Source organism: Aquarana catesbeiana, linkage group LG09, assembly GCF_042186555.1.
Source record: "Aquarana catesbeiana isolate 2022-GZ linkage group LG09, ASM4218655v1, whole genome shotgun sequence".
NCBI classification, from domain to species: Eukaryota; Metazoa; Chordata; class Amphibia; order Anura; family Ranidae; genus Aquarana; species Aquarana catesbeiana.
In genome coordinates this window covers 227,523,027-227,536,985 of record NC_133332.1, presented here as the reverse complement: position 1 = coordinate 227,536,985, position 13,959 = coordinate 227,523,027, and the positions used below count along the sequence as shown (strand labels likewise).

The following is a 13,959-nucleotide window of genomic DNA, read 5'->3' as shown; positions in this document are numbered from 1 at the left end:
GGGTTAATAGCGCCTGTGTTGTGGCACTTCCGAAACGCTTTTCAGGGCGCTTTGGAAGCGCTGCCCATTTAATCCAATAGGCGGTTTAGGAGCACTGTATACAGCGCTCCCACACAGCCCCAAAGATGCTGCTTGCGGAACTTTTTTTCCCGCCCTGCAAGTGCAGCGCCCCAGTGTAAAAGCATTCGGGTTTTCACACTGGGGAGGCATGAGAGGCAGTTTTCAGGCGCTTTACAGGAGCTATTTTTAGCGCTAAACAGCCTGAAAACTGCCTCAGTGTGAAAGTACCCTAATAATGGTATTAACACAATTTATCATACAAAGTGATTAACAGTAAGGACTAGGCATAAGATGAAATTTGGTGTCCAGATCGACATAAACAGTAGCAAGACCATTTCAAGTGCAGCAGTAAGCAGTAGTAAAGTTTATTTTATCGAGAGCTAGAACTATACTGCCAGAGTGCATTTATGGAGGCAATGCTAGTCTTACACTGACGGGGTATGCACTGTACAAAAGAGAAGGAGCATGGTAGCGGAGGGGGCAGGAGAACAAAGGGAGCTTGCCGAATAAGCATTACGAGAGGGGAAGTCCTTTAAAATGTTTTTCTGCTGGCTATCATTGGGGCCTTTTAAGAGCGTTGGTGCACCTAACGACATGCCCAGTTATGCATGCAATATAGGTACAGTATTGGAATGGTATAGTCTAGGCCAACCTCAATCGCTTCAATGCAGAGGAACCTTTGAAATAACTTTTCAGTCTCAGGTAAACCCTGCTAAAAATTACTATATCTACGACTCATTATACCTTAGTGTGAGGGTCAGCAGTAAGCATTATCCTTACATTTGTGGTCACTGGGAAGAATTCCCCCTTACAGATCATTGATGTCTCTTGAAACTTATCCGAGAGGCAGTACTTGCTCATTGCTCAAGGAACCCCTAGAAACCTTTGGAGGAACCCTAGGGTTCCACAGAACCCTGGTTGAGAAACTCTGGTCTAGGCAAAGGTATATGTGGTTCAGAAATGGTAAAGAGTTGGGAAATTGCAGTATAGGGTTGGTATAGATCTAGTCTAGGTATAGAATAAGTGCGGTATATAATGCAGTTTGGATTGGGTACCCTTGGTGTCCTACTCCCAGTGAGCGAGTCCCTGCTAGCAGTATCAGCAATGGGGGAATAACCCTCTCACCGGCCCCTGGTATTCTGCAGTGACCTCTCACTGTAGAAGGGGGGCCCCCACATTCTCTCCCTGAAAGACCCCAGTGATCAGTGGTGGGAAGCATAGAGTCAGTGGATGCTCCAGTTTCCCTGGGGCAGCGGTGCAGGTGCTGTGATATAGGCAGTGCTGCGCTGCCCCTGGAAGTCCTTACTCCCACTCTCAGACTCAAATCTCCACTAATATGGTCTCCCGCTGGCAGTCAAATATCCAGACAGAGGTGCTCTCTCTCTAACTCTCTTGGTGACAAGAGAAAGAACTTTACCAGGCAGTTTAATCAAAATCATCTCTCTGCTCCTCCTACTGCACAGTTCCTATTTGACTCTGCAGTGTAAGGAGTCTATTTGTCCCGTTATAGGGTTGCTGTCTCAAACTACAACTCCTAGGAGTCTGCACTCTGCATAGAAGTCTATAGGTTGGCTTGACTTTAGCTCTACCCCTGCTGGCTGGAGGAGAATGGTGCAGAACAACATCAGTAGACAAGAGGGAGAAAAGAATAAAAGGCAAGGTCTCCTTCTCCATATTGCCATAGCCCAAAACCTGGCTACATAAAATAGAAATTACATGGGGTCTATTTATAAAACAAATTACGGGGTCCTCCTTAAAATCCATACCAAACATGGAGGGTGTGGTATGGATTTTAGGGAGGGGGACCCAAAGCCATTTTTCTTGGCTATTTTCTCTATTGGTGAGTGTTGCTTAACTCTGATGGCTGAATGTTCTAATGGCTATTTTTCTTTTAGGATCGAAAGCAACAAATAGAAACTGACATTACACACATATTACAAACATATAAGATGTTATTTCTTATGTTTGCATGAATGATGAGACTTTCGCAAAGCAAATTGTTTTATGACTAGACCCCTATGTGTTAAATACAATGTGCAAAATGTATTTAGCACATTAATTCCACAAACTGTTTCATTTCTGTTTGATAGGTCTGGTGTAGTTGCTGCACTAATTTCACAAACTTAAAGGGCCATAAATGAACCATTTCTTGCAAGCAATGCTCCAGGTTCAAGCACTGCACATGAAGATCCAGCCTTTGTGACTCTTGTGTAGTGGGCATTATGTGGCCCACTAAGCCCCTGCAGATAGAAGTCTAGTTTTTTCTTACTGTAGATGTTCACTGAATGCAATGCAGGAATAAACTATCATTTAGACTGACTTCTAGTTAAATATTCATATTTTTTAATGCTTTTTTCCTCTGATCCTTTATGATCTCAATGATAGGAATGCCAAATGTGGCACAGGTTATTTTTTAGGGAGCTATAGGAAGCACAAATGAAGAACTGTGAGGGGGCTGTAAAAAGCAGTAACCTCTAGCAGTCTGTGCAAAGGGTTTCCACTCTGTGACTGTCCCCTGGAGCATGTCCTCAATTTTCAAAACATCTATCGCCTGTCTGCGGCCTCTGGCCAACTCTTGTAGTATGTCCATATTCTTTAATCATCTCCTGTTGCATTTCTGTAGCCTATGGCAGTCTCCAGCACCATCAAATTACACAAAAATATGTTTTCTGCATCAGTTCTGAAAATATTTTTTTGTTTAAGTAATCTGTCCACCATTGTCAAGTAAGCTTGTAAATGGGCCATAATGTGCCTAGTTGGGGAACCACAAGCAGCACTCGCTAATGCCTGCACTTACAGGCTGAGGCTGCCATCACCTGAAATCATGGTTAAGGCAGCATTCTTAGAAGCAAACATGCTCTACTTGCACAGTTCCTGTACATTTCTCTTTTTTATGGCAGACCTCATATTGGGCTGCTCTGTAACTTTTCCCAGTGGATGTAGTAATTCTGAGTGGGTATCACTGAGCCTGTACCATACTCCACCAGCACAGCACGACATGTCACCCCATTCCCCGACACAAGAGATCATCTCCTCACATGTTCCCAGGCCTCTCACTCTCTCCGCTCCACTTCTGTGACACCACTGTCTAGTTACATGGGATACCTTCTACCACAATATTGGTCCCTGTATGTGGGGCCCCCTTGCAAACTCCCCCCACTACCAGGGCCTTTCGTCACCTGTAATGTAACCATGACTTCCACTGGGTGGACATTACTCCGGTTGCCCCTAGCAGTTGCAATATAACCTATTTTCCTTCCACTGCAGGTTAGACTCTTGTAATGTATCCACACCAAATTCTCTTCATCCTCCTTCTAAGCCCTGTTTTTTATATGTCATGCATGCACCCTTTTTTAAGTAACTTCAGACCAGGCACCTTGTTGAAACTCCAGAACATTTACTTTTGCAGTTAATAGTTAGTATAAACAGTTTCTCACAGATTTCCTCCATACATGACCCTAGTTCATCCTAAGCTTAGGCTGCCCTGGATCACACCTTATAAATAGTGCAAAATCCAGAGAATAAAGTCCATGAATCTGTCTTCGGTACTCTGACTGGGCACCCACCAAAGGGGAGCCCCAAACGTGAGAACAGAGTTACATGTGGCAGCAGTCCTCTATACAACTCCCCATCCAAGGACCCAGCTAGGTTGCCTCCCCTTGTATTTATAGCCTGCTAAGAGGGGCAGATCCATGAACGCCCAGGAGCCAGCACATTAAACCATTCCTGACTTCCAGGCAGCCTGGCAGCAGATTACACAACACACAATTAACCAATAAATGGCAGTATAAAAATTATCACATGAGGTAGAACCTGATCAAGCAATCACCCAAAGTAGGTACCTGCCTTCAAGCTGACACCACCTCCATATTAGATGCTAATAAGCACCTCAGAAGGTGTTTGTTGGAAAATCTCAATGTGAACAGATGCCAATTCTCCCTTCTTCTGTGATGAAAAAGTGAGAGGAGTATTACTTATTATAGAGCCTCAACCATTGTACAGCACCACTAAAGGACACAAAAAGCCTGCCTTTTATTGACCTCTTATTCCTATCTGTGTGCATATATTTTATTACAAACAATGAAGAAAAAATTATTTTGTTTTAATTAACCCATAGTGATAAAATTAGTTACATTAAACTGCTTTAAGAGCTAAAGTTAAACTGTAAAGTGAGCCTCTGCTGAAAGAAAAATGGATACTGCTATTGCAGACTTTTAAAGGTGTAAGCTTGAGGTATTTTCACTCCTATCCTAGTGCTCCTGCCCCCCCCCCCCCTATTCTAATCCTAGTGCCTCTATCTAGTGAGTAACTGACTTGGAACTAGGCTGCAGACATTGAAGTCCGTAAAGTCTAAACTCCCATCCTGCATGCATTATTGCAGGCCATTAGATCAGTAATAGCAGATTTAATCTGCACTGGTCCACTTTACAGGCAAACAGCTAAATAGACAATTAAATCACATACATGGAAGCCATTTTACCTGCAAATTTATGGATCCCCCTCCATCTAATCGTGAGATTTAAACATCTCTACCAGACAGTACAGCCTGACATACCTGACTTTTCACTAAGGAAGCCTAGTCACCTCCCAGCCTCAATCCTGTGATCTGGACACTGCTTTCTGTCTTAACACTGGTGATAATTGGTAAACATAGGTGAACCCAGTGATTTTACTATTTATTTTCAACATTATACTAGACCAGAGGTCTTCAAACTTACTAAACAAAGGACCAGTTTACTGTCCTTCAGATTTTGGGGGTGGGGGGTGGGACTGTGGTCGTCGAGAGTAGAAAATGTCCCAGCATCAGTTGGAGTAAACAATGTCTTGATCTTTGGTGTCAGTGAGATAAAATGTGCATCATCATTTGTGTCATTAAGTGGAATTATGCCCCATCATTGATATCATTGGAGCCCATTGTTGGTGTCATTAGGAGGAACTGTGCCCCAATATTATCTTCAAGTCTGAAAAAACAATCCCAACATACCAAAGAGAATTACTGAAGGGAGCTACGGTATATGGGTTGCTGTGTTGCAACAAAAGTTACTTGACTTCACACACAAATGAGACCAATGATGTCCACTTCATCAGACAGAACAGTAGAGATTTAGTGCACCAATAGCTGCTAGCCCCATACGGGCTCACAGCACAGAATTATGTTGATACCTAGACATAACCCCTAATGTCAAGCTTGATGGTGAGCACAGCCAGTATTTCTTTAATATTACCATAAACATGAGAGAAAATTACAGTCATTAAACTTTAGTGTAGATGTGTCTAAAATAGCTTTCTACTAATGTGTCAGTCCACATTAATATTCCCACATTAATCCAGTAAATGTGCTCATTAATAGGAGCTGTTATGCAAAGGGAATTCCCCTATTAGAGCTGGCGGTCATTTGGCTTGTTTTAATGGCATAAGTACAGATGGAGAAATGTAGAAAGATATTTAGGTAAAAATATATTTAACATGCTTCAGATCAGTGTCAGGTTAAATTTTAAAGATCTCAAAAACAGACTATGACAGAGTTTTTCAAGGAGTTGGGTAGAATTAGAACCTCTATCGTGTTTTTCCTGCTGTATGTTTCCTCACTGGGCAGATTTACTCTCTCTGTGTTGGAGACCCCTGACACTGGGAGAGAAAGTGACTGATGGGGTATTCACAATTTTACAGTTGTCACTAGATAGGAAATCATTTAATGGAAACACCTATTCTGGTAACAATTGACTAGGAGGAAATTCTCACTTTGGAGACGTAAGTAGGTGAAGAAATATTACTTGTATTTTGCACGTAGCAGGTTAATGTTTGATGACTCAGGGATTAATAGTGTGTGCTGTCATGTGTCTTTCCCTGCGTGTGTGTCATTTACTGTCTTTTTGGGAGATGATAAATGCAGGAGGAGGTCGGGCCTCATGGTCAGTCAGTCATGCAAAGTGAGTAGTAAGGACCATACATGTAAAAATGTAATCGGACTGTATTTGTGGAATTACCCCACAGCGGGACCCCGGCATGGGTCGGAGTTGTTATATTTCATTTTGTGGAGACATTAATTTATTGGAAGGTATGAGAATCACAGCACAGCACAACACTTTCATAAGGAAAAGAAGATGGAAGAGTGTTCTGTAACTGGATGTTGCACTGTAGGTCACAGGAGTGCACTTCGTTCTGCACTCCTTTGACCCGCATTTCGCTGACAGTGGGTGAAAGTCCACTGTCAGGTGACATCACTCAGCCGGTCAGGCTCTGGAGAGATCCCGAATTAAATGTTGTAATCCATCCAGATGCCTGGACTGGTGGTGGTTCAGCCTCTCAACACGGTGTTGAGAGACTGAGCCAGTTGCTCCCACCCCCTCCACAGGGCCAGAGCAGAGAGCCGGTGACTGACAGTCACTGACTCTCTGTTCACTGAGAACTAAGCGTTTAGCTGCCTTTGATCTCTTGGTCTTAGAGGCAGCAGGGGATAGCTGCAGCATCAGATTCATGCTGCATCCACCTAGGTGAGTATGGATGTCTGTTTTTTCAAAATCCCAAACTTCTCTTTTAACACCTGTCCTGCTGGAAATACTTACACTGGGTATGCGTGGATCAAAATTCAGGCGGTACAGCAGAAACCAGCTAAATTTTGATCTGTGTGTAGCCCTCTCTGTTCAATAGAAGTTGATTGTTAGACCTGTTTCTGTCAAACGGTACTGCTGGAAAACCAGCATTCCATCTGCTGCTGTAGCCAATGGCTGCAGCACTGGTTAGTGTATTCTGACGGGGTGGGGGGGGGGGCGACTCCACGCTGTCGGAATACAACCCCAGAACCCATATCGTTTGTGTGGATGCATGTAGGCAAGTGCAGTCCAGACTCCCCTCTGTAGATGGAGCTGTTTCAGCAGCCGCTGAGCAGAGGGAACAGAGGTTGGGAGGAGCTTTTTTTCCCTCTGAAGCCTCCATAGGTATTATCAGAGAAGCAGCCATCTGATTGGATGCTGCTGCATTGAATGACCTCTGCAGCCATCTTTAGTGTAAGCAATGGTAATACATAGCACTGCCCCACTGCCGTTGGTATGTATTTGTGAAGTGGTCATTGTAGGGACAGGATCCCCACTGGCTAGAGCGAGTGCACTTAGCGCTATGAAGAGGTTAAGGAGGGATAATGCAGGAACTACTACTATGCCTGGCTCAGCCATCTAAGAATCCTAAAGAGTTGGGATGAGGATTTTTGGTTACTAAAGGCGCCTGCACCTCTCTTCTGCCTATTGGTCTCCTCCTTCAGCAGATTTTTTTTGGTAACACAGCCTACGAGAGTGTCATCTTAAGTACAAAGACTGTGTTAAAGTACCCCCAACGTTGCTAAGAGCTGTTACCTGGGTTGCCTGTAATATTGAAGCTTTGCTGTCATACTCTTTGGAACTGTAAGTGAGCATCTTGCTGTTGTCTTCCACATGTCAATTGTTACTTCTACTGTGCCAACTTCCTTGGTTTCTGTGTGCCTTTACTCCATCATGGGTACTAAACAATTGGCCACGCCCACAACTTTTAAACAAGGAAGACGCCGCTCCAGGTGAGCAGTCACTACAGTCCGGATGCGCTGGGTGCAAGCCATGGCTCGCCACCGATGATCAATAGGAAGAAAAGAACGGCTGCACACCACAGGAACATTCCAACGATTTTATTCCAAAGATAGCAAATGATAGCCAACAAAGACAGAGTGTCCGAACCCAGGAGGTGACGCGTGCGTTTCACACTGACCTCAGTGCTTGGTTTGAAGAAGTACTGAGGTCAGTGTCAAACACACGCGTCACCTCCTGGGTTCGGACACTCTGTCTTTGTTGGTTGTCATTTGCTATTTTTGGAATAAAATCGTTAGAGCGTTCCTGTGGTGTGCAGCCGTTCTTTTCTTCCATGCCCACAGCTTGACATAATTCGGCATGACTTGCCTCACACATTGGCTGGCATGGATGGGGTTCTAGGGACTACTATGGCAACCTAAGGATCAGCCTTAGCATTAATCCCAAAGTTTAACAGATCCAATGTCTCACTGATAGAGTGGGAAGAGAGGCTGGAAAGTGCAGAACACCTCTACCAGGTGCCCACCAAGCTGGACTGTAGAATTAGCTATTAACTCCCTGAAGCATGATGTCTGTCAAGTTATCATACTACTGCTGGAAGAGGAGTGTGCTAGCTTAGAACAAGTAGTTTAGTACATATAAGGTCTGTTCCTACCCTTGTTAGCCAAGATGCAGATTCTTTATTTGCAGACAGCAGAGGTAGAGGTTTCCGGGGTGGAAGGAAGATCTCGGGAACTCCATAAATGTCCCATGATACAAGAATCAATGGTTGCCTGAAGCCCTGTGATCATCACCTTAGTGAACGGGCAGCAGGTCCATTCTCTTATTGATACGGGATCTAAAGTTACCACCATAGAGTATGACTTTTATGTGCAGCGGTTCGGGAACCCAGAGCCAGCTAGACCCAATATGGCTGTTGCTGAAAGTGGCCTACAGTGTACCCATCATGGTGGATGGGGGCCACCCGAGTGATGGTGCAGGTACTCGACCAGGCGGTGGAGTGAGAGGGGGTCTCTTCTGTGACCAAGATCCTGGGTATGAATGTTCTTAAAGACCTGGACTAATCCTGATTACTAACAGAAATGAAGAGACTCTGTGGCCATTGGTGAGGGTGTGGCCTTAGGGGGAGCCGGTCAAAGTGTACAGTAATCTGGGCCTACGAGACGTACTGCAGGGAGAGTCAACGCCAGACAGAGCAAGTGGGCATTGTCCGCACACCACCAAAGCAAAGGTTGCTGTTAGCCCCCCACCAGGAAGTCATCTGGTCTGGCACCAAGGGGATTCAGTTATGGTTGAACCCGTTTGATCCTCTTTGATGTTAAACAATACATACAGCTGCTTGACCAATTGGCCATCCCTTTTCAGCACTGTTCACTGTCCCTGCAATCGTTACACTATCAGCTGCTGGAAAAACACTTATGCCGCGTACACATGATTGGAAATTCTGCCAGCAAAACTCTGATGAGAGCTTTTTGTCGGAAAATGCAACCGTGTGTATGCTCCATTGGTCTTTTGCTGGCGGTATTCCAGCCAGCAAAAGTTTGGGGGCATGTTCTCTATTTTTAGGTCGGGAAAAGTTCCTATCCGAAAATGCGATCGTCTGTACAAATTCCGACGCGCAAAATTCCTACGCATGCTCGAAAACAATTCGACGCATGCTCGGAAGCATTGAACTTAATTTTCTCAGCTTGTCGTAGTGTTGTATGTCATCGCGTTCTTGACGGTCGAAAGTTCAGAGAACTTTTGTGTGACCGTGTGTATGCAAGGCAAGCTTGAGCGGAATTCCGCTCGTGTGTAAGGGGCATTACTGGTTTTTGCTGCTAGTCCTGAGGATTATGGGCGTACTGAAGCCATAGATCTCCTCATCCACACAGAGGATGATACACCCATTCGGGAACGATGCTTACATACCGCCTGCTTTATGTTAAGGGCTCAATTTGCAATATGCTGCAAAGTGGAATAATCAAGGAGAGCCACAGTGCCTGTCATTCTAATGTGAATGAAGGATGTCAGCTTGCAGTTCTGTGTTATCTGTTACAAACTCAATGCCTACACCCATCGTTATGCCTATCCATTGCCTCAGATAAATTAATCTCTCATGGCCCTAGGTCATGCCTGTTACTTCACCACATTGGACTTGGCTAGTGGCTACTGGCAGGTCACTGTTGGGGGGAAAAATCAGGAAAAAAAAGCTTTTATAACACCACTGGGCCTCTACAAATTCAATTGCATGTCGTTTGGGCTACCTAACTCCCCCAGTACTTTTCAGAGACTGATGAAGCAATGTCTGGGGAATACAACTTCAAAACAGTGCTCATCTACCTGGAAGATATTATAATTTTTTCTAAAACTTTTGAAGACCACATTTAGCATCCAGACTGGGTGTTAGTGAAAAACCCAAAGTTCAAGAGAGGGAGACAACTGGAGCTGAAGTGGGAGGCTACCCCATATGGAGTGAAGAAACAACCATTTTCACCATCTCCTGTGTATGATGTGGTGTCTGAAGGTCCCAAACCTAGCATGAAATTTCTTCACAGAAACTTCTTGAGGCCCTGTGTGCTGAAGGGGACTGTTCCACCAGATCCACTCCTGAATGGGAGGATGCCTGCACCATGGGCATTCTACCTATCCAGGATATTCCCATGAAGTGATATCTTTTGCCCATTGAGTCCCAGCCTCTGGAGCTCGGCTGTCCTGACAGAGGAATTTCCCTTACCATTTCTGAGGATGTTCCTGAGGACTCATGTGCAGATGTTGAGTGTCCTGTTGAGCCTGTAGACCCCTCTATGGCCACTGTAGCCAGTTTTGCCTCTAGCCATGAGGTGGCACTAACCCACATGGGAAATAATATAAATGTATCAGCATGCAGTTCCCCCATGCTAACAGAGAGGTTTCCTCCTTCACTTCCTTCTCCAGGACAGAAAGTGAATGGAAATCTCCCCAATGGGACACACACAGACCTCCCAAGAAACTGATAGGGAATTTAATATGGAAATTCACCCTAGAACAAGAAAAAGTATAGCCAAAGCTTTCATGGCTGTACTTCTCTTATGGATCACAAGAGTGCTGTTCATTGTGCACTCCTGTGACTTGTTTTGAGCTGGGAGCAGGCCCACTGTTGGCTGACATCACAGAGTCGGTTCAAGCCATATGTTTAGGATCCACTCAGATGCCTGGACCGGCACCTGGCTCAGTCTCTCAGCAATCCACTGAGAGCCTGAGCTAGCTGTTCCCGTCCCCTTCCCAGCCCATCGCTCCAGTGAGCGCTGGAAGGGCAGAGCAGAGAACTGGTGACTGACAGTCACCACTCTCTGCTCAGAGCAGAGGGGATAACTGAGCATTCAGAGCTCAGTTCTTAGTGCAGAGGTGGCAGGGACAGATGCAGCATTCCACCTAGGGGAGGACCATGTTCTTTGAATAATGCATAATACCATGTTTGACCATGATCTGTTTGTCCAGCAATCAGTATTGGAAACCTTCAGCTATTTTCCAGTGACACCATGCAACTCGTGGTGTTGCTCAACCCCCATATGTATTATCTATTTACAGCTTGTGATTGCAAGCCGGACTTTGAAACGCTTCCTCTGTGCTTTTATGTTGTCAAAAACAGGAGAGGGACTAAACGGCACGATGAGTTGCAATGGTGTTGCTGGTAAATGAAAGGCAGTTTCATTTGCGGATTGCTGGACAAGTGAAATGCAGACATCAGTCAAACACAGCCCTGTGTGTTTATCAGGGTGGACTTACATTTTAAGCAATTCCTATTCTTTCCTTTCTTCTTTTATTCCGTTTGAAAGCCTGACTCCAGTCAATCTTTTTTTTTTTTTTTTTAATTGCTGGTCTAATATGAGGGACATTACACTGACAACTAACAAAGATGTTACTAGCAGGTGACCCCTGTTTTAATATTGTTTCATTTATGAAAAGTTTCCACCGATACACCTAAGGTTGCCACCTTTTCTTCAAGCCAAAGCTGAACACTTTAGTGGCGCAGGGCAATTTTTTTTTCGTAAGATACACTATAGGATTCTAAAAAACCTGGGACACCTAAGGTTGTGCTTTTGCTGACATCAATGCCAGCCTTCCATTAATGCTGAACCTGCCACCAGACAGCTGCCCGCAGCTCTTGGACGCCAACAGATTTGTGTGTTACTATCTCGGTTACTTGGGAAGACACCGCCTGGTCTGAATAATGTGTCCGGGTTTCAGAGGACGACTGAAACCCGGACACATAATTCAAAACCTGGACTGTCCGGGTGAATCTTGGACAGGTGGCAACCCTAGATACACCTAGTCAATATATGTAGTAAAAGCCTCTATTTCATTAATTTGAAAGCTACTTGACAACGCTCAAATAATGGGTTGCCTGCATGTGATTATGGCAATGGAAGATTTCATATGTCTTGGCTAGCCTTCATAACTACTTACATTTATTAATTAGACCTTATATCCACCCCTGAATATTACAAGATGAAATCCAGGCAAACCGTTAACTACATGGGTGATGCACAAATATAAAATGTCATTGTTATGTCCAGCCACTTTGGTGGCTAATACATCTTTAGATACAACTTTCTCTCTGACGCCGGCCATACATAGATCAAGTTCCGATTCATGTGTGGCCACTGCAGTTGAAGAGAAGTCAATTTGCTGATCAACTTCTTGTTGACCTTAGGCAGGTTGGTTTGTCAGTTTTCCAGGCTGCCAAGGTGGAAAGGGGTAAACCTTTCTTGACATTTTGAATTTACATTAATTTTCTCTGCCCTCCGCCCTATGTTATATAACAGGGATGATGGCTCCGCGGCCTGCATGGGAAGGACGGGGAGGTCAAGCCAAAATATGTAATCGCCAGCACACTAATGGGAACTGCCTAACCAGGTCTCTACCACTTTTGGACTGGACTCCCACCTTTGGGAAGGTATTGTAAGGTACCTGTGATAGGTAGTGTCCGAAGTGGAGCTTGTGTGCTGAGGATTCAGGCGAAAACGTAGTCAGGCAGATCAGAACAGCAACAGATCAGGCAAAGCGGTACATGATTGAAATCCAGAGATTGGTCAGGCAGGCAAAGGTCAGACACAAGCTGGCGGTGAAGTACAAAATCAGCAGGCTAGAGAGTAGTCAGGAATTCAGGCAGAAGTTCAAACACGGTATTCAGAGTCAAAAAGCAGTCAAAACACCCAGGAAGCTAGTCCAAACCGGCACTGAGAGATAGGAAGTGCTGCTATTTATGGGCTACTTTGATTGTAGATTGTCCACAGCTGGCAGCCAGTGGGGCTAGTGAGTCCAAGGTAATACATCAAACTAAGAGAACATAGCTAAAACTCCAGAGCTCCTCTGTGGCACAACAAGTAAGACTGCAGCTGTGGGACCAGGAACATCCTGGTTCAAATACACCCAGGTACATGACAGGTATGCATTGGGTAGCCTGGATATTAGTTAGTTAGGTAGAAACTGATTTTGCATTGTTGGACTGTATTGCCGAATAAGTCCAGTACAGTATATCACCTGTTTTAAGCCTGGTCTAAAATTATTCACAGGGGTGCATGAAGGTACATGGCGTATTAGAAGAACAGGGCCTGTAAAGCACACATAAGGTGAAGCATAATAAGAATATAAGGCCACCATGAAGGGTTAACTAGCAGCTAGACAGCGAGGAGTGGTACCAGGCATGGGTGATGGATCCTCTGGTATCAAAGGGATATCAACTCTTCTCAGCCATGTTCCCCATCAGCATATGTGCATGTAGAACAGCCTGCTTGTCTTCTAGAACTGTCCCTTTCTTTACCAGTCTAAAGGTGGCTATACATGGAAATTCGGGAAAGTAGGGACCAGCTGAATTTTGATCCATTTACGGGCAGGGAGGTTGTACAGAAGTCAGTCTACTGATTGACTTCTGTACAACCGCCCTGTCAGACTTTCTCCGGTCCATCAACGTCACCAGCTATAGCCAACATCGCTGATCAGTATATTCTAATGGCAGGGAAGTCTCCCCACTGTCAGAATACAATAGCTCTGCGGGAAGCATTCCCCCATCCACATCCAGTGTGTGAATGAGGGAATCAAGTCTTTTTTTTTTATTGTTCAACACGCGGACTGACTCATCTATGGGCTGCCTAAGTGCTGCTCATCGAAATGACTCATCTATCAGCTGTCCAAGTGCTGTTATACAGGGGGTGAGACAATGCTGATCTAAGGACAGATTTACATTTAGAAACTTTGTTAGTTTTTAGGAGAAAAGACAATGTAGCAACAATATTTAAAAAGGGCCCAAAATACATTCCCAGGAATTACAGACCAGTTAGCCTAACATCAATAGTATGCAAGCTCTTGGAGGGGATGATAAGGG

General features: G+C 44.7%; 1 protein-coding gene across 4 annotated transcripts in view; it reads right to left on the bottom strand.

The window, feature by feature from the left end:
* SYN1 (synapsin I) overlaps nucleotides 1–13,959 on the bottom strand; it is a 277,136-nt gene that overhangs the window by 176,709 nt on the left and 86,468 nt on the right. The window lies entirely within an intron of this gene.